Genomic DNA, 19,170 nt, shown 5'->3' on the forward strand with positions numbered 1-19,170 from the left:
GTGTTTGCTGGTCATCTGTCTCTTGTCTAGTGTCTCAATAAGTGGGACAGGGCTGGTAGAGGTTGTGTTGTGTGGATGTAATACTCATATTGCTGCCCACACTATTGCACGCACACAGTGCTATACACTTACACTGCTACCCACACAGTCCACACATACACACTACTACACTAATCAGTATTGCTTATATATGGGATTGATCTCTATGGCAACCGCAGTCTATTTCGGTAAATTCTAAGACTTGTAATAATTAAACGGACACTATAGGCATCCAGACCAGTTTGTCTCAAGGAAGTGGTTTGGGTGTCATGTCATTTTAACCCTGCATGTGTCCCCCATTTTAACCCTGTGTTTTCATTGCAGGGTTACCTGCCTCCCATGTCTGTCATACTGACAGCCACTAGAGGCGCTTCCACATAAGTGGAGTAAAACGCAGCTATTTCTATCAGATGGTCTTATAGGGACCATCTGATTTGCAAAGTGTGGTGTTTTTCATATACTGCTATCCACACTACACAAACACACACTGACACACATACACAAAAATACATATACACATAGACATGAACTCAGACATTTACACACACTGTTACATCTGTGAACACACTACACATGCATGTACACACAGACGCAGGGCTGGACTAAGAGCCCATTGGGTCTGGTGCTGACAATGATTGGCCTATTTACCGAATCTTATCGACAGAAAACACGAAACCAAGCGTCATGTATCTGGTGCAAGTGGTGCTGCAGGGAAACTCACAGTATATAGCTATTAGAAAACACATACCCTATGCTAATCTCTTGCTTTCATCGTTCAAGTAAATCCACACCCCCTAACAGCAGTGTCCCGCGATGCAGGATTTTGATGGGCGGTTTAAAAGGGTGGGCCACTGATGTGAATCCCGTAACCAGAACCACCAAAGGGACAAACAAGCCCAAAAAAGGGGCATGTCTGCACAAAGAATTAGATGGTCAGCCTGGCGTGAATGCACGTCAGGCTGCCTGCCAATCATGCAGGATGACCAACCAAGGGCAAACTGTGCAGACAGCACCCTGAGCGAGCTCTTGCAATAACGTGCTAGCTCTATGCTTTCTAACAACTGTCCCCTAGCACTCCCTGGTCCACGCCTCTCCTAACCTTCTTACTAGCAGGCAGAAGCTACTGTTATACTGTCTGGGAGAAAATGTGTATGTAGTGAGTGTAGAAGAAAGAGAACATGCCACAGTGTTAGAGAGACTGAAGAAGCAAGAGCATTCGCATATTGTGTAAAGTCAGCTTTACCTTAACTAATTTCATTGTCAGCCAGTCCACACCAGTTTTGTTCTCCTGCATCCCTCTTAAGTTTCCATGCAAGAGCATGTACTTTTTTTTTAATCCCTCTCCCTCTCTCCCTCTCTCTCTCTCCTTCTCCCCCCTCCTCCTCTCTCCCCCTGTCTCCCCCTCTCTCTCCCTCTCCCCGTCTCCCCTCTCTTTCCCTCTCTCCCTCTCTCCCTCTCCATGGCTGAGATCATCAAACTTGATGATCTCAACCAATTCAAAGGTTTGCTAAAGGAAAGCATTGGGATTCTATTGGATTTGTGCAGCAGAACACTGCGCTGTGCCAGTTAGCATCTCCTCATAGAGAGACCCATGAGTACTCCAAATGGTCTCAGAAGCCATCAACGTGTGATGATGTAATTACAGTGGACCATAGTGATTATGGTGCTTATAACTAACAATAACACAGTGCAAGGGAATACCCAGTCTTCTAGCTCTAAGGGTAACTATTAACATTTTCTACCTTCTCTACTGCAACCCATGCCCTCAAATACTATATATTACTTATGTCCGAGTGTTGTGCATTGAGAATATGATCTCTCACATCCTACAGTTACACCATGCCATTTTAACAAACAAACAATGTGCTTTTAACACAGTTTAGCCAATTGAAATAACATATAATTAGGTAATCTTTTTGTTTACGAAGGCAGTCCATGCATTATGTCATGTATAATATAACCTATTTCTGTATGGTGACATCATCCATGCATTGTTCTTCATTAGACATGGCCTAAATAGAGATCACTAACATCTGGGCGGGCAGATCAGCGAAAATCAAATCATGGAGGGGGAAAAAAAACAGATTTGAAAAACCTTACAGGATTATGTTTAGTTTAAATAGCTGTATTTACAGCCTTTAACACTAGGCGGCCCTCTTCCTTAACAACTCTGAACCTATTCTTCCTTGAAATGTTTAAAAATAAAAGAGAATAAATGAATGAAAATATATAAGTATATACTATACATTTTAAAACCCATATCACCTGCTTGTGAATTGTATGTTATTTTAATGCATAGTATTTTATTAAAAAAAAAGACAAAAGCGTTCAGAATTAAGGGAAATGACAAGCTTTATATATACGGTATATATATATATGTGTGTGTGTGTGTGTGTGTGTGCAGTTAGTTTTTTCCCAGTAATATAAGACAGTTATAGCACAGGGGATTATGATGCTATACAGTGACTTTGGATTTGTTGTTCCAGCACATCCCACAGATTCTCAATTGGATTGAATTGAATTGGGGAATTTGGGGGCCAAGGCAACACCTTGAACTCTTTGCCAAGTTCTTCAAACCATTCCTGAACAATGTTTGAAGTGTGGCAGAGTGCATTGTCCTAATGAAAGAGGCCACTGCCATCAGTGAACACCATTTCCTTGAAGAGCTGTATGTGGTCTGCAACAATATCTAGGTAGGTAGTATGTGTCAAACTATCATCTCTTCCCAAGGTTAACGACACACACTACCCCAGCCATCCACCTGATCTAAAAGAAAACATGATTCATCAGACAAGGTAACCTTCTTCCATTGCTCCCTTTGTCAAGTTCTGACGCAAAAGTCCCCGTTGAAGGTGCATTCAGGGTGATCATGGGTACTCTGACTGGACTGTGGCTATACACCAAACTGCAATGCACTGTGTCTTCTCACCCCTTTCTATCATGGCCAGCATTACCTTTTTCAGCAATTTCAGCTAAAGAAGCTCACCTGTGTGATCAAACCAGACGGCCTAGCATTCGCTCCCCATGTGCATCTGGGAACCTTGGGCGCCCATAACAATGATGCAAGTTTACCAGTTGTCCTTGCTTGCACCACTTTTGGTAGGTACTAACCACTGCATACCGGGAACACCCCACAAAACTCATTTTGTAGATGCTCTAACATCGTTGTCTAGCTATTACTATTTGTGCCTTATCACTTGCACATTTTCCTGCTTCCAACAAATGAAATTCAAGAACTGACTGTTCACTTGCCGCCTAATATATCCCACCCATTGACAGATGCCATTGTAACGATATAATCAATGTTATTCACTTCACCTGTCAGTGGTTTTATTGTGGTGGCTGATCAGAGTATGATGCAGTGTAATAAAGGAAATTATAAGACAGGTAGGTAGGTAGAGGAGACATATAATTCAAGGGAATAAGGGAATGTAATACACATTGTGCAATAATAATAAACAGTGGATATGTGTAGTTATATTTATTTATAAACTACTTTCCAATGCAATATATCTACATGCTATTACCGTATTGTTAATTTTAGACTAGTCACTAGTCAGTCAACATTAGAAAATAATAACAACGTTAGTTTTTTCAGGTTTGCGGTTTCTGGTCTATATTTTGCAATTCCGATGTCAGTTCCTTGTTTAGAAAAATGAGCTTTTTGCTGTGTCTGCATCTCCCTACTTCTATATGTATCTTTCTCCATTTAGTTTTCTTTCTTTCTATCCTCCTATTTAGCTTCCTGCCACTGTATATCTCACTATCTCCTTCTAGCTAGCTCTCTCTATCTCATGTTCTTGCTCTGTATCTCATTCTCTAACTTCCTCTCCGATCATTGATAAAGCCTGTTATAGGTGAAACGCAAGACTCACACAGTGATATCCTTGGTGGGGATAATACCACCTAAGCGCTTTGGGATTGAGCAATACCTCCATTTGCTCCCCATTTGCTACAGCACTACCACTAAAAGCACGAAGAACAGCACCAACTAACAAGCACGAGGACACACTACCATATCCATAGACGGGGATTATTCTGTCCATGCGCATAAATCTGGAGCTGAACATAAGCTCCAGAAAATTGTAAGTACAACCTTTGTCCTTGTTAAGATATTAGAACTCCTGACATACTACACTGTATTACGTTCTCTGTGCTTATTTCACATATTACCTTGAATTTGAGAACAACACCACAGGCGCTGCCTCCCTGCACCTTTTCTGCACATCAACCATATCACCAGAAAGAAGAGACTCTGGTTAGGGGAGTCAAAGCTGCCACACATCCAGAATACATGCGCCAAAAACTCGACCTCCTCATACAGTCAGATTTATGCCCCTAAACATATGTGTTCATAAGAGGTGTCTTCTAAAATGCAGTGTCTTCTGTAAACGTCGTCACAATGACTTATCGATGAAGGCTGTTGAGGAGGTCCTCCTTAAATGATAATCTGTGGAATACAGAATGATACTCTAACTTGACACACTTTGGATGAGGGGATAGTGGAGACCACTGAGCAGGATTCCACAGTTAACACAGAGTAAGCTGAATGTCTCTTCAGTGAAATTCTAACACAGTCTCTATGAGCATTTCATAAAGATTATATCATCTGAAATGCTCATTTTGGTAGGGTGACACAGCTCACCACAAAATACATTTGAAATACCAATGCTCTAGTGGTATACAAATACAGAGTCAGTTTTCACGTTCTTTATTTCTAGCCATATTACAAGCAACAAACATTACTCCAAACACCATAGAAACATATGTGACGGCTGATAAGAACCATTCGGCCCATCTAGTCTGCCCAATTTTCTAAATACTTTCATTAGTCCCTGGCCTTATCTTATAGTTAGGATAGCCTTATGCCTATCCCATGCATGCTTAAACTCCTTTACTGTGTTAACCTCTACCACTTCAGCTGGAAGGCTATTCCATGCATCCACTACCCTCTCAGTAAAGTAATACTTCCTGATATTATTTTTAAACCTTTGTCCCTCTAATTTAAGACTATGTCCTCTTGTTGTGGTAGTTATCCTTCTTTTAAATATAGTCTCCTCCTTTACTGTGTTGATTCCCTTTATGTATTTAAATGTTTCTATCATATCCCCCCTGTCTCGTCTTTCCTCCAAGCTATACATGTTAAGATCCTTTAACCTTTCCTGGTAAGTTTTATCCTTCAATCCATGAACCAGCTTAGTAGCCCTTCTCTGAACTCTCTGTATCAATATTCTTCTGAAGATACGGTCTCCAGTACTGCGTAGCATACTCTAAGTAAGGTCTCGCCAGTGTTCTGTATTATGACCACTTCAGTGATTTGAACTAGGCATGGTGCCTAGAGTCTCGATGTGCAGCGTTTCAGTATGAAACGATGCACATACGAAATGTAACCACCACATACGAAATTTAACCACCATGCTGCAGGAGACGTAGCTCCACCTCCGTCAGCGTCACTGGGATGGCTAATGTTAATTCTGTGAACATTTTTCAAGCACAATCTGCCACTAGTTGGCTGAAAGCTTCCAGCTTCTGCAGCTCTGTACACAGATGACAAATCAGTCTTGCATAAAGGGGAACCTGGCACACCTAGCAGTTATACTTAGTAGATGTTTTAATAATTGTATCTAATTTAAAATTAAAATAAAAAAATTATAATAACAATGTTGCTTTATTGCCCACTTTTCCTGTTATTCCCTACCTGTGGTGTTTCCTTTTTTGCTACAAAAATACTGCTGTACATGATATTATGCATCCCATAGTAGTAAATGGACAATTGACACCAACTTATACAAACCATTGAATTGTCCATAAAACACTGGATATAGGAGAGCTTCAATTCTATAGAAACGTCACTAGACTCACTAAATATTATGATTGGCTGAGTCACTTCCTGGTTTGGTGAGAGCTCACTGTAGAAACTGCACAGAACATTTTTGCAGCAAATGTAGGAACAAATGTGGGCATGCCATTTCTTTTATTCTTAATTATTTTGAACTAATTAATAAAAGTGTTACATATAATTGCATACATTTTGTAAGATCAAGGGTTTGTGTGTATTTAATGTTACAGGTAAGGTTGAGGCCATACTCAGGGATAGGGTTAGGTGACTAGCTGTGTTGGTTTTGGAGGTACCTCCTATAATGACACTGTGGACTATAATTACCATAATTTACATCCAGGATTGTACAGTATAGCTAAAGTACACCAAATATGCCACGTAGAGCCGGATTAAGAGCCTTCTGATGTAGGCCTCGAAGAAGATCCTCATTCCTTGTGGTACACACCAACATGCCAAACTTCTTATGGTACAGAATAGCAAATTACCATCTGTTCCTTTAACCAGTACAGGGCCGTCTTTAGCGCGGGGCAAACGGGGCAGCTGACCCGGGCCCAGTTGCTCCTGGGGGACCCCAGAGCAGCAGCCCCGTGGGCCCCACGATTTGAGCAGCCCCCATTTACCTGGCGGTGCGGCTGCACAGAGCCGCACTGGCCCGCCAACTAAGGATCCCCTCTGGGTGTCCCATGCACTAAAGGCCACCCGGTAAGCATGTGTGAGCAGGGGCCCGGTCGGGCGCTGTGACGCTTAAACAGCGCGACCGGCCCCTTCCTGTACCGGCTGGGAGGAAGTGAGTGCCGCGCGTCACTTCCTCCCACCAGAGATAATAGCCGCGTGGGAGGAGAAAGGCAGGAGGAGGGGAGTTCCAGAGGAGAACTCCCATCTGCCTCAGCCTGCCACTAGACCCCAGGGAAACCACCCTCCAGGAAAAGGTAAGAACCTGGAGGGTGGCTAAATGTGTGTGTGTGTGTGTGTGTGTGTCAGTAGTATGTCTGTGTGTGTCAGTATGTGTGTGTGTCAGTATGTCTGTGTGTGTATGTCAGTATGTCTGTTTGTGTATGTCAGTGTCTGTGTGTGTATGTCAGTATGTCTGTGTGTGTATGTCAGTATGTCTGTGTGTATGTCAGTGTCTGTGTGTGTGTCAGTATGTTTGTGTGTGTCAGTATGTCTGTGTGTGCATGTCAGTATGTCTGTGTGTGTATGTCAGTATGTCTGTGTGTGTATGTCAGTGTCTGTGTGTGTGTGTGTGTGTCAGTATGTTTGTGTGTGTCAGTATGTCTGTGTTTGTATGTCAGTATGTCTGTGTGTATGTCAGTGTCTGTGTGTGTGTGTGTGTGTGTGTCAGTATGTTTGTGTGTGTCAGTATGTCTGTGTGTGTATGTCAGTGTCTGTGTGTGTGTCAGTATGTTTGTGTGTGTGTGTGTGTGTCAATATGTCTGTGTGTATATGTCAGGCCTAGGGGGCCTAGGGGGCCCAAGAAAATGCTTTGCCCAGGGTCCTATTCATATTATAGACGGCCCTGACCCAGTAGACATAGATATCTAATATAAACAGGAACACAGACTATATAATATTCTACAATTCCAATCTGCACAATATTTTAGATCAAGAGCATATGAATAGTGGGGGAAATAGGATGACCACATTTCCTAACTGCCATTCAGGGACACTTACATTCACGGGTGCATTTAATCAAATTTATACTTGAGACTGGCAAAAACATATCTGCCAGTGTATTTTTCAGTATTTATGCAAACATTAACTGGCTACTTAGACATCTCTTAAGAAATAGAAAAAGTATATTCAGCAGTCTGCGTGTGCATTCAGCAGTCTGCGTGTGCATTCAGCAGTCTGTGTGTGTGTATTCAGCAGCCTGTGTGTGTGTATTCAGCAATCTGTGTGTGTGTATTCAGCAGTCCGTGTGTGTGTATTCAGCAGTCTGTGTGTATACTCAGCACACACACCGACTGCTGAATACACAAACACCAACTGCTGAGTACACACACACAGACTTCTGAATACAAACACACAGTCTGCTGAATGCACACAGACTGCTGAATACACACAGACTGCTGGATACACACACACAGATTGCTGAATACACACGCACTGCTTAATGCACACACAGGCTGCTAAATACACAGTGAGAGGTGCACTGTATGTGTGTGTAGGGGTGCAGAGTGTGGGGGAGGCAGAGTGTGTTAGAGGTGATGTGTGTGTGGGGGTGCAGAGTGTGTGAGGAGTGCTGTGTGTGTTTGTGGGGGGTGCTTTGTGTGTGTGTGAGGGGTGCTGTGTGTGTGTGTGTGAGGGATGCAGAGTGTGTGGTGTGAGGGGTGCAAAGTGTGTATGTGAGGGGTGTTGTGTGTGGGGGGGTGCTTTGTGTGTGTGTGAGGGGTGCTGTGTGTATGTGAGGGGTGTTGGGTGTGGGGGGTGCAAAGTGTGTGAGGGGTGCAGAGTGTCTGTGAAGGTAAGGGGGTGCTGTGTGTTTGTGAGGGGTGCTGTGTATGAGGGGAGGTGCTCTGTGTCTGTGAGGGGTGCTGTATGTGGGGGGTACTGTGTGTTTGTGTGAGGGGTGCATAAGGTTAAAAGAACATATGTATATTTATTATTTAAAAAAAAAAATTAGTAAAGTTCCTTCCCCCCCCCCTTCTTATTTTTATCCAGGGAGGGGGACACTGCCAGCCCTGGTGGTCCCGTGGTCAGTAGTGCTCTTTAGCCTGCAGCTCTACTGGCTGCAGGCTGTCTGTACTTCTCCCGCAAGGTGTGTGCTGTGTCAGGAACTTCCTCCTAGCTCCCTCCTCCATTTGTCAAGGACGAAGGGCCCAAAGAAACTGAGCAGGGCCGGCTCTCCGTGGGCCGGCAGGGGAGATTATTCTTTCTGACAACTTTGGATGATTTTTGGCTCATTCTTATTTGCAGAATTGCTGTAATTAAGCGACATTGGATGTTTTTTTAGAATGAGCTGCCCGTTTAAGGTCCCTGTACAGCAGATCTGTGGGGTTCAAGTCAAGGCTTCCCGACTTTAATTAGCAATACTGACGTATAATTACTCTTGTGGTTTGGATCAGTGTCCTATTGCATAACCCAATTACACTTCAGCTTCAGATCATAAGACTGATGACCAGACATTCTCTTTCAGAATTTTCAATTTCTTACTATTTGCATGATGTAAACTAAAGTCATGATTTTAAAGACAAATATGATGGCAAAAATTAAAGGCAAATACTATGCTACATGTTTTTTTTCTGTTGAGGAGAATAAAGAAAGAGATAGGCATAATATGAGCCTCCATGTTTTCTAATAAAAAAAAATCATGGTTCTTTCAAATGCCAAGTCTTCAAGGCCCCGAGGCAGCAAAACATCCACACCATTATAGTACCACCACCATGTTCCACTCTTTTTATGTTTTTCATATTGTGAAAGGGCCAGAGTCTTATTTCTAGTTATAAAACACTTTCTATCAATATTTTTATCTTCATCTCTTCCCATTTTTGTTTTTCAATTGTAGCTGTTTTCAGAGACTTTGCTGCCTACTTCACATTGATAGACTTGTGCACAAATGCGTTTCAGCTCAGAAGAACAAATCAAATTCCTTTCAATCTGCGCCCGAACGAATCAATCTTTCCTTTAAATCGATTTGTTTGAACGCAGATTAAAATGCGGCACAAGTTTATTTGATAGTAAGGTTAATTAGAAGTCATGATTAGATTTGATTGTGCAGGTAGTCATCAAACATGAATACAAAACACAACAGAAAATTCTAAAATATATAAGAAACAGAAAAAAAAAGTCTTAGGGTATTAAACAAAACTAATAAAATGCACTGCCTGCATATATTGCACTCACAGGAAAGTACATATCACAAAATACTCTGCATGCCTTCAGAACTTCATGCTACGCTAAGGGCAGCACCATCCTGGGTTTTCGTACACCTCCAGACTGGCTCCAATATAAAAAAGAAAAATAGTCACAAATAGAGATATATTGCTACAATTTAAAAAAAGATTTATATTTGTGTTGCACTTACAAAAAGTATAATATGTGTAAAGGAATACTAATTTCCTTTGACAGAACTGTTTTTTAACTTTTATTTTGCACTTATGAGTGGGTTACTTTGTGTAGGGTTTTTTTTAGTTAACAAGTTTGGGTGTGTCTGTTCTAAGTGAATCAAATGATGAATTCAATTTAGTTAATGGGTTGATTGAGTAACTAAGGATAACTTATTTTCCTTAAAAGGGAGCCATCACAAGATTTGAATTATTATGTTTATTCCTTATTTAGAACACATATGTATAAGTGAGGTCTGAAATTTAAATTAAAAGTGAACTGTCACCTGACTGGAATACACAACTGAAGAATATATTGGAATGTGAAATCATCTATAATTTGAGATGCTTTTTTTTTTCATTTTAATTTATACTGAAGATTTAGCAAATGACATCATATACCAGTTCAGACACGGATTCAAAGATAGGGCACCCTGGCAAGTGCTCCTGTATAGCTAGCAAAGTACTCCATTATCTACGCACACATCTCGGAGTTGCTACGAGCAAGAAGGCAAGTATGTTCTCATTCTTGTGCATTAGTAGTAATGCGGGTATTTGATGAGAGTGGGCGGGGATATGTAATATCATCACAGAAACACAGAATGTGACAGCAGATAAGAATCATTAGGCCCATCTAGTCTGCCCAATTTTCTAAATACTTTCATTAGTCCCTGGCATTATCTTATAGTTAGGATAGCCTTATGCCTATCCCACGCATGCTTAAACTCCTTTACCGTGTTAACCTCTACCACTTCAGCTGGAAGGCTATTCTATGTATCCACTACCCTCACAGTAAAGTTATTATTTTATATAAACTTTTGCCCCTCTAATTTAAGACTATGTCCTCTTGTTGTGGTAGTTTTTTCTTCTTCTTTTTTTTTTTTTTTTAGGTGATTCAAATATTTATGATGCTGAAGGGAATTGATCAAAAGCGTAGGAAAGCGTAGGAAAATGAAAGTGACATTTTAATTTGCTGTGATCTTTGTTCTTTTTCACTCCCTCCTTACCTATTTCCCCCTCCCTTTTCCCTCTTTGCCTCCATTCACACAACCATTCATACCTGTCCCGGCGTGAGAGTGGAGGCGTTAGTTGGAAGGACTCTCAGGCAAGTCTATAACCAGAGGCGAGAGTCTCCATATGTCATTATATTACCCCAAGTTCTCAAGACTAACCTATACAGCTTTCTCCATGAATCCCTGTTTTAAGTTAATCTGCGATGCAATTTCAGTCCACTTATGGATCGCCTCAAATCTCAATTTTCTCGCCAAACAGACTTTGGTGGCCATTAATATATGCACAATTAGCATCTTTATTTCTTCTTTCAATTTGGGGAAATCCAAATGGAACAAATAGAGATGGGGGTCAGTTCAATATGGGACTGTGTTAAACTTCTAAGTTCATTTTCTAACTTGACCTTCAAAGGTAATAGGCAGGTACATTCCCACCATATATGGCATATAGTTCCAGTTTCCCTCTCGCATCTCCAACAAAGATCACTAAGGTTGGGTTGAAACTTACTTAACCTGTCTGGTGTTGAGGTTAGGACTCTATTAAATATTCTGTACTCTGCTCTTGGGTTTTTACGTCCCAAGATGCATGACTGCTGATCCTCTACTCCTACTTTCGTTACCCTTTCCTCCCAATAACTCACAGACAACCAGATTTTGTGGGTAAGGGCAATGGCCACGGCTTTAGTAATAAACCAGCATAACATAATAACCACTGTCAGCTGCTGGTATTCCCCAGCAGACAGCCACCAATCAACTCCATCTTCCCGAGCCTGTCCTCAACCGGACCAGGCTGCGACTTCCCAAGCCCATCTGGGCAATGTACTCCATTCCAATTGCTGGCGAAGGAAAAAAACTGAGCTGTGACAAAATAAACTGAAAGAAACAAACACAGAAACAACAACAACAACAGCACAGTAACCAATCACATATCCCATTCCACACCTACCCAGGGAGTGTGGGCGGGAAACAGCACTGCCAGGTTCCCTCAGCGTGCTCTGCAGTGGTCTGGTAAGTCTTATCCCACTGTCCCCGGTCAAGGTGCATCCCCAACATTGTATTCTTTTTGTCACTATGCCAACCTCTCTAGGCAGCCGTCATGCTCCCCCCTCCTTATTTATTCCGGGGGGTTGGCCTTTATCTTGCACTTATCCACATTAAATGTCAGTTGTCACAGCTCTGACCCTTTTTCTAGTTTACCTAAATCATTTTGCCATTTGGCTTATCCCTCCTGGAATATCAACCCTGTTACATATCTTAGTATCATCAGCAAAAGGACATTTCAAGACCTTCTGCATTATCACAAATAAAAATATTAAAGAGAGTAGGTCCAAGCACAGATCCCTGAGGTACCCAACTGGTAGCAAGACCATGCTTCGAATAAACTCCATTGGCTACAACCCTCTGTTGCCTGTCACTCAGCCATTTAACAATATTGGAATCCAAACTTAAAGATTGCAGTTTATTGATCAGCATAAGTTCCTCTAATTCCTGACTGCCTAAAACACATGTCCAGCAGCTACAGGCTCCGATATGGATATGGAGGCAGTATGACCTCAGCGAGGGCCTGCTGGAGGACCACATGAGGTATTCTGTGTTTTGTTGTATTGCACTGCCATTTCTTTATTAATATTGACCCTTTCATTTCTGAAGCCTACCAAATGATGTATGATGCAAACTAATAAGTATTGTAAGGCAAACAGGGAGGCAATGGGTAGGAATCAGGTTGGGCTGCTGACATGTTAGAGTGACATGGAGAGAGATAAAGGTGGTATATAACATGGAGTAAGGGACCTAATAAGGTTTAACAAGGGCAGGAGAAAGTAAGGGAGGGGTTTTGGCTTTGGGAGTATATATAGGGGCCATTTTAGATTAGGTACCATCTTAGCTAATCCTCACTCACGTGTTCTAGTCCCCCCCCCCCTTTTTCTTGTATTCATGGCAGCAGGGGATGGATAGAAAAGTTGGGGTGTAGGTCATTTGCTCAGCTGTAGGATAGTTTTAGTTCGCTAAGAACAGTTAAGTTGGAATTGGTATCAGTAGGTTCGAGCTCGTTGGTAGCTCCGAACCTGGTGTGTGTAGGGTGTATCTTGGTATACCCCTACATTGTAAAAATTGGAAAATCATGCCCTCGGTGGCAATGGTTTATGTATTCATGTATTATATGTTATAATGGGTTATCAATTTTTGAAAATCTTTATTTTTCAGTGCAAGAAGTAAAACACATATGTTAAATTGCCACAACGGCCACATCAAGATAATCAACATGTCACAGCAGTATATAGATATATAAATGTGTTGCTTAATACAGTTTGCACTGTTTTATACATTTTGGTCAGTCTGAGAAGTTTTAACGAGAGGTGACAGAACGTGGCAGGGAGCGGGAAAATCGCTCCGAGGTCGCCTACAACGCTGTCAGGGTTTGTTGATAGCTAGGCTAGGGGGAAAAAGTGTCTACAGGGGTTAACTTCGATGCTTAATACTGACTCCCCCCTCCATTGCGGAGATTCAGTGGCTTTCACCCCATAGTTGGAGGGGAACTGACCCCCTATGTCTCGAGGACAGCCGCTTGGGTGTGTGTTGCCCAACAGCTAGTGTTGAGGAAGCTAGGTGCTAGGGTTTGTTTCTTTTATAACCCTGCTATTACGTGTCAGTCTGAGGTAACTGGAGCATATATGTGCGCGTGTTGTCTGGTTGATGTTTCTGTTGCATGTCTGTAGTGGTGCTATGCTGGCCAGTGTCGTGCTAGGGGTAGGGAGCTCCTTTGAATGTTCAGCCCCATTACCCTGGTGAGGAGGGGTGGGGGTGGTGGAGGATGGGAAAGTTATGTACCGGAGCATAGGGACGTGGTCTCAGGATGCCTCTCTCACATCTTAATGACCAAGTCGTTGGGGTGATTGAAAATGCCCACTCTGGGTAGGTGGAACCATTGATAACGGAGAGAAGTAGCAAAAATAAACCATGCACAAAATAAGAGTGTCCCGGCTGATGAACAAAACAGTATTGCATAGGTCTTGTAGTCAGGTCATGGTGCCTCATTTCCTTCTAGGTGTGGGATCTTCCCTGCCCTCTTTAGTCTTCATTAGTTTAGGGCGGGCAGTAGCAGCTGAGGGTAGTTCAGACTGTCCCAGTGCGGCCAACAGGGCCAGGCCTTCCTTGGGGTCCGAGGCTTTGTAGTTTTGTCCCTCCCTGGAGACCCAAAGGGTCTTTGGTGTCGCCCACCGGTAGGAGATCCCGGCTTCCTATAACTGTGCGGTGAGTGGCCGCATTGTTTTCCGCCACAACAGAGTGTCTCTGCTTAAGTCTTGAAAGATGAAAAGCTTGCAATTCTCGAAGTCGTATGGGGTCTTCCCTCGGAATGCGGCCAGTAGTCCCAGCTTGTCAGTCATTGTGCAGCAGCGCAGTATGAGGTCACGTGGCGCAGAGGTGGGTGTCTGCTGCGACTTGGCTATTCTATACACTCCATCAAATGAGAACTGCTTGGCCTGCTTGGCTCGTAAGACGGTGCCCACCAGGCGTCTGAAGTGGGGCAGTTCTTCTACGGGTAGCGACTCAGTGACCCCTCTAAGTTTTAAGTTTTTTCTCCTGCCCCTGTCGTCTATTATGTTGAGCTGACTGGCCATGGTGGCTTGCTCTTTCTGAAGCTGTTGAACCGTGTCTCTTAGAGCGTGTTGGTCTTGCTTGAGGCCTGCAAGGCCTGTCTCAATGTTCTGAGTGCGTGCCGTTACTGCTTGGACTGTGGCAGTTAAGGCATCCAGATCAGCCTCCTACATATGTTTCAAGTTTTGTTGTAGGCCCAAGAGCATGCTCTGTATGTCCCTTTTAGAGGCCGGGCTGTGGTCCCTTCCTGGTGTGTGTGCACTGGGTGTGAGTTGGAGGGAGGGCTGCCTAAATGATCCCCTTCCACTGATGATGCCGGAGAGGCTGAGTGTGGTGGCAGAGCCTGTTGTGAGGGGGTAGCCAGGAGCATTGGTCCAATGTCCCTTTGTGGTTAGGGATTTGTATGGGCTGTTTTTGTGTCTTGCGCTCCTTCTCACCTTCCTCACTTGAGCCTGTGTGGTTTTGTGCGTACCACCCTCCGAGTCCGTCTGAGGTCCCGCGGCAGGCCGCCCACGTGATAGGCCCTAGGGCCTCGGATGCGGGGTTTCTTGCCCGGGTTGGAGAAGAAGGGCATCTGCGGGTGCGGCTAGTGATGCTGTAGCCGACCACGTTGTTGGTAGCCGATGGGTGAGCAGGGTGCTCCAAGATACTGGCAGAAAGTGCGGCCCGATGTCGGAGCTCAGAACACTTGCGTCCGCTCTGGTGCGGTGTCAAATCCCACCCCCATAATGGGTTATCAATTATTGTTTATGTGGGTCATTGTCTGGGGTAGAGTTATGAAAAGGAATTGGGGTGGATATGCAATGTTCAAGTATGTTGACAATGACCTTAAATTATTTGTTATCTTTTTTTTTAAATTAGTATTCTTTATTTTTGTTGTGCACAAATTAACAAACAGTCTCAATACGCCACAACAGCGGTATCAAGATACATAGAAATTCAACATGCCATACATAATGTGACATCTGATATTTCGGCACAATTTTTAAGGTTATAGAAAGGAACATGCATCAAGGATTAAAGCTGCCTAAATGCTACATGTAAAGCTATATGGCATAATTGAGACATGGGTATTACAAGCTGCATTGTCAGATTCTAAATCTGACAAGCAAGGCTCGTCTCATTTATTACTGGCCCTTTAAGTGAACTTCATGATCTTCACCTCTAGTGGCCTCCCTAACCACTAATCTCTTCACTCACTTTAACATCCTCAACTGTATTGAATAATGAGGAGGCTTCATAAGTCTACACCCTGCACACAACAGTGCCTTGACATTGAAGTCAGTGTTCTGACATAGAACGTCTGATCCTGGCTCCTAAAAACATCCTGTGTATATCTGCATTATTTCAATATGAAGATACTTACCTGCTTGATCTACCATATTGAAGAGACTTAACTGCTTCACTTATTGCAACTCTGCATGATCCTGTAAGCAACCTGTATTATGTTACACTGGAATCTACTTACCTGTCTCAACTACTGCAACTCTGTATAATCCTGTAAGCAACCTGTACTATATTATACTGAAAGTACTTACCAGCTTTAACTATTTCAACCCTGTATCATCCCGAACCTGGCTGCAGTGTGCCATTCCACAATTTACTAATCTATTTGGGAATAACATCAAACCTACTTGTATATAGAAGACTTTATTGATTTACTTTCAAGATATCCTGTTTGTGGCATATTGCCTTTATTCCGTTTTACTCGCAAAGTATCCTGTTTGTGGCATATTGACTTAATTCTTTCTTGAAACAAATAAAGTTTTAACCAATAACCCTGGCAATAGTCTCCACTCTTACCTGCTCAGGAACATGACCTGCATAGTAGTATAACAAGCTAGAGCTGTGACATATAGCTATATGCGTAATAGCCTATAGTTTCAAATGAGTGGTAGCTATATCTCCGTGAAGGTGAGTAAAATATAACATGTAGTATAAGCAGGGTAGTGAGCATGTCAGTAAAAAACAAGGTTACGATATAATGACTGACAAAGGAAGGAGTAATAATACCACTGGACATCAGATATTAATCTAAGGAGCAGTCAGTCTTGGAACATATTGGAGGAGCTTGGGTTTCCGTGCTGAGTGCTAAGATTGGGCACTCGGAGTGTGTAGATGTTGTCTGATTGCTTCACTCTATGCCGCGATTAAGCCATTGAACTCTTTTCCTCTCGCGATGAGGTTCCCACTCTCTCTTGCGCATAATGTGTGAGGCGTAAGTGACTGTCTTGCTGCTTGTCGTTTGTGAGTTGATGGTGCCACTGATCTCTGTGCCCTCGGCCCCAAGCCTTGAGGAGTGTTGGCACTCAATGGGCGCTCCCCTGCTGTTGATGCAGCCCCTTGGCAATGACACTGGTAGCTTGATGCGTGTGTCAAAGTTGGAAGCGCATCGCAGCACCTCAAGCTCAGGAGTCTGTGTAATGTGGAGTTAGTGCTCCTCGCAGCTTCCGACCACGCTGTTTCCTTTGGGGAAGCGCGCTGGGTGTTGAGACCTGAGGGCCCTTCGGATGGGACGACTCCTGAGAGCAGGGGCATGACCAGCAGGAAGTGAGGTAAGTCTCCGTTGATGTAGCTTCTCCCAGAATTGCTGGCATATGCGGTCAAAAGCCACGAGGAGCTTGTTCACTCGCGTGTGCATATGTGGGGTAGTGGCATCGGAAGCCATTTTAACCGTTGAGCTTCCACGCTCCGAGTCGCCAGGCGGCTTGAGATCAGCTTCAGATGGTGTAGCAGGCTAGCGTTAGCCAGTGGCAGCCGGGAAAACCCCCTCCTGTCAAAGGGACGGGGGGACGGACAGAGCTGCAACGTACGTGTGTGTAAGCACAGTGCCCCGCAAGACGGGAGGTTGTCTGCCCATCCCACCCAGCAGTTCCACCAGGCCCCACCAAGATTTCTGTCAGCCACACGATATGGTGCCAACCCAGCCTCCAATTATCACCTCTACTTGTTCCTAGGACAGGTGAGTCTCTTTTTGAATCGTTTGAAGTTGGTAGGCATAAAAGTTAGCTTAAATCGGCAGTTGAGCCCAGAGCTCATGTGAAGCATGACCAGTCGCCATGAGGCTCAAGCCCTGCCCCATTTATGTAATCTTTTAAGTCATTAAAGGTGTGATAATTTTGCTCACAACAAGGTGTCTGAGTCTTACTGGAGGGTTATGGGTTTTAAAAGCGTATGCCGAGAAGGCGACTATGTATATGTCACGTATGATGCTGTGCACCTGCACAAAATTTACACTATTATGATATAAGGAGATTGATCCTATTTAAATGCTTCTATCTTTTGGACTTTTATTTCACATCCCTTATGTGTGTTATTGTGTCATTTTGTGCCTGCTATCCTTGTGTCATGTTACCTGATAGCTCCCTGGCATCTATCCAGAACTCACTGTGACTTTTTGTTTCTGTTTATGCAGCCAGAGCCAAACGTTTCCTGGTTGTGATTCTCACAGCCAGCATGAAAAAAATGTTTTAACCCCTTAAGGACCAAACTTCTGGAATAAAAGGGAATAATGACATGTCACACATAGTGTGACGGAACTATGAATTCTGCCTGGACACTTTTAACAATAATACAGCTGGACATACAAAGGACCGAATTGCTTGTGACATGTGAATTACTATTACCCAAGAATGGACTCAAATCACCGAACACCGGACCACCTTGGTGTGCAATTAAGTGACATTTTGCCTCCCAGCTCTATTTCAGCCGTTCGCATGGTTCAGCACGAATCCTTTGTGTTAAGCATAGGTGGCCGCCATTTCGGGACTTTGCACGTGTTTGCGGCCATCTTACGCACGAACAGCGGTGTTTGCCAGCAATCGCCTGGAACTAAAAACGTATACGCAAACAGGCGAACACCGCTGAGACCTCCAGGATACCGTAGCTTCGTACTTGAACTACCGAACGACCAGCCGTTCGGTAGAAAGACTACACCGGGATACCGGATTTAAAGATGTACCCCCTGTTTTGGGGGTACATCCAGAACTTGGGTAAAATTATGTGTGTGTTAATTATGTTAAATGTTTATATGAGGGGAGGAGACGTGGGGGTTGTACCATGTATGTGATTGGTTATTGTGATAATTATGTAGGTGTAGCCCTTCCCAGGGCATTATTGCATAAAAGGAGACCCCTGTCAATAAATCTCAGTTCTTCTTGACCGTTCAAAACGTAGCCTTGTCTCGTTCTTGGAAGGGGATTGTATTGGATTATTTCCTTGCCTTTTTACAGCTGAACCTGACTCTCCCCCTGGATCTTGTGGATGGGATTATACCAGCTCCATTACTACACAGCAGCTTGTCAGGAAAAGGACTTCTCCAACGGCTGATACCCCCTTACTATCTGGGTAGCCGTCAGGGCCGGACTGGGAATTAAAAGCAGCCCTGGAAAAAAATTATTTACCAGCCCCATAATGCGTCACGCCAGCATAATGTGCAAATACAGCGTTAGAAAAGATAGTTTAAGATTAAAAATTATTACTCCAACGTAAAAAAAAAAAAAGCACATATAGGCTTCAAAAAAACCAAGAGTGCAGATTTATTTTAAGCAGACGTGCCTTTGCATATAACCAATGTTTCAGTCCAACTACCTTGACATATTAAGGAAAGCTTGGTCATGGGACTGAAATGGTGAATGTATGT

General features: G+C 43.3%; 1 protein-coding gene across 1 annotated transcript in view; it reads right to left on the reverse strand.

Moving 5' to 3' along the window:
- Positions 1–11,998: 11,998 nt before the first annotated feature.
- Positions 11,999–19,170, reverse strand: part of LPAR6 (lysophosphatidic acid receptor 6) — a 282,034-nt gene continuing 274,862 nt past the window's right edge. The window contains exon 2 of the mRNA XM_063426006.1: positions 11,999–12,010. The gene's annotated coding sequence lies outside the window, so the exon portion shown is untranslated. The remainder of the gene's footprint in view (positions 12,011–19,170) is intronic.

Source organism: Pelobates fuscus, chromosome 1, assembly GCF_036172605.1.
Source record: "Pelobates fuscus isolate aPelFus1 chromosome 1, aPelFus1.pri, whole genome shotgun sequence".
NCBI classification, from domain to species: Eukaryota; Metazoa; Chordata; class Amphibia; order Anura; family Pelobatidae; genus Pelobates; species Pelobates fuscus.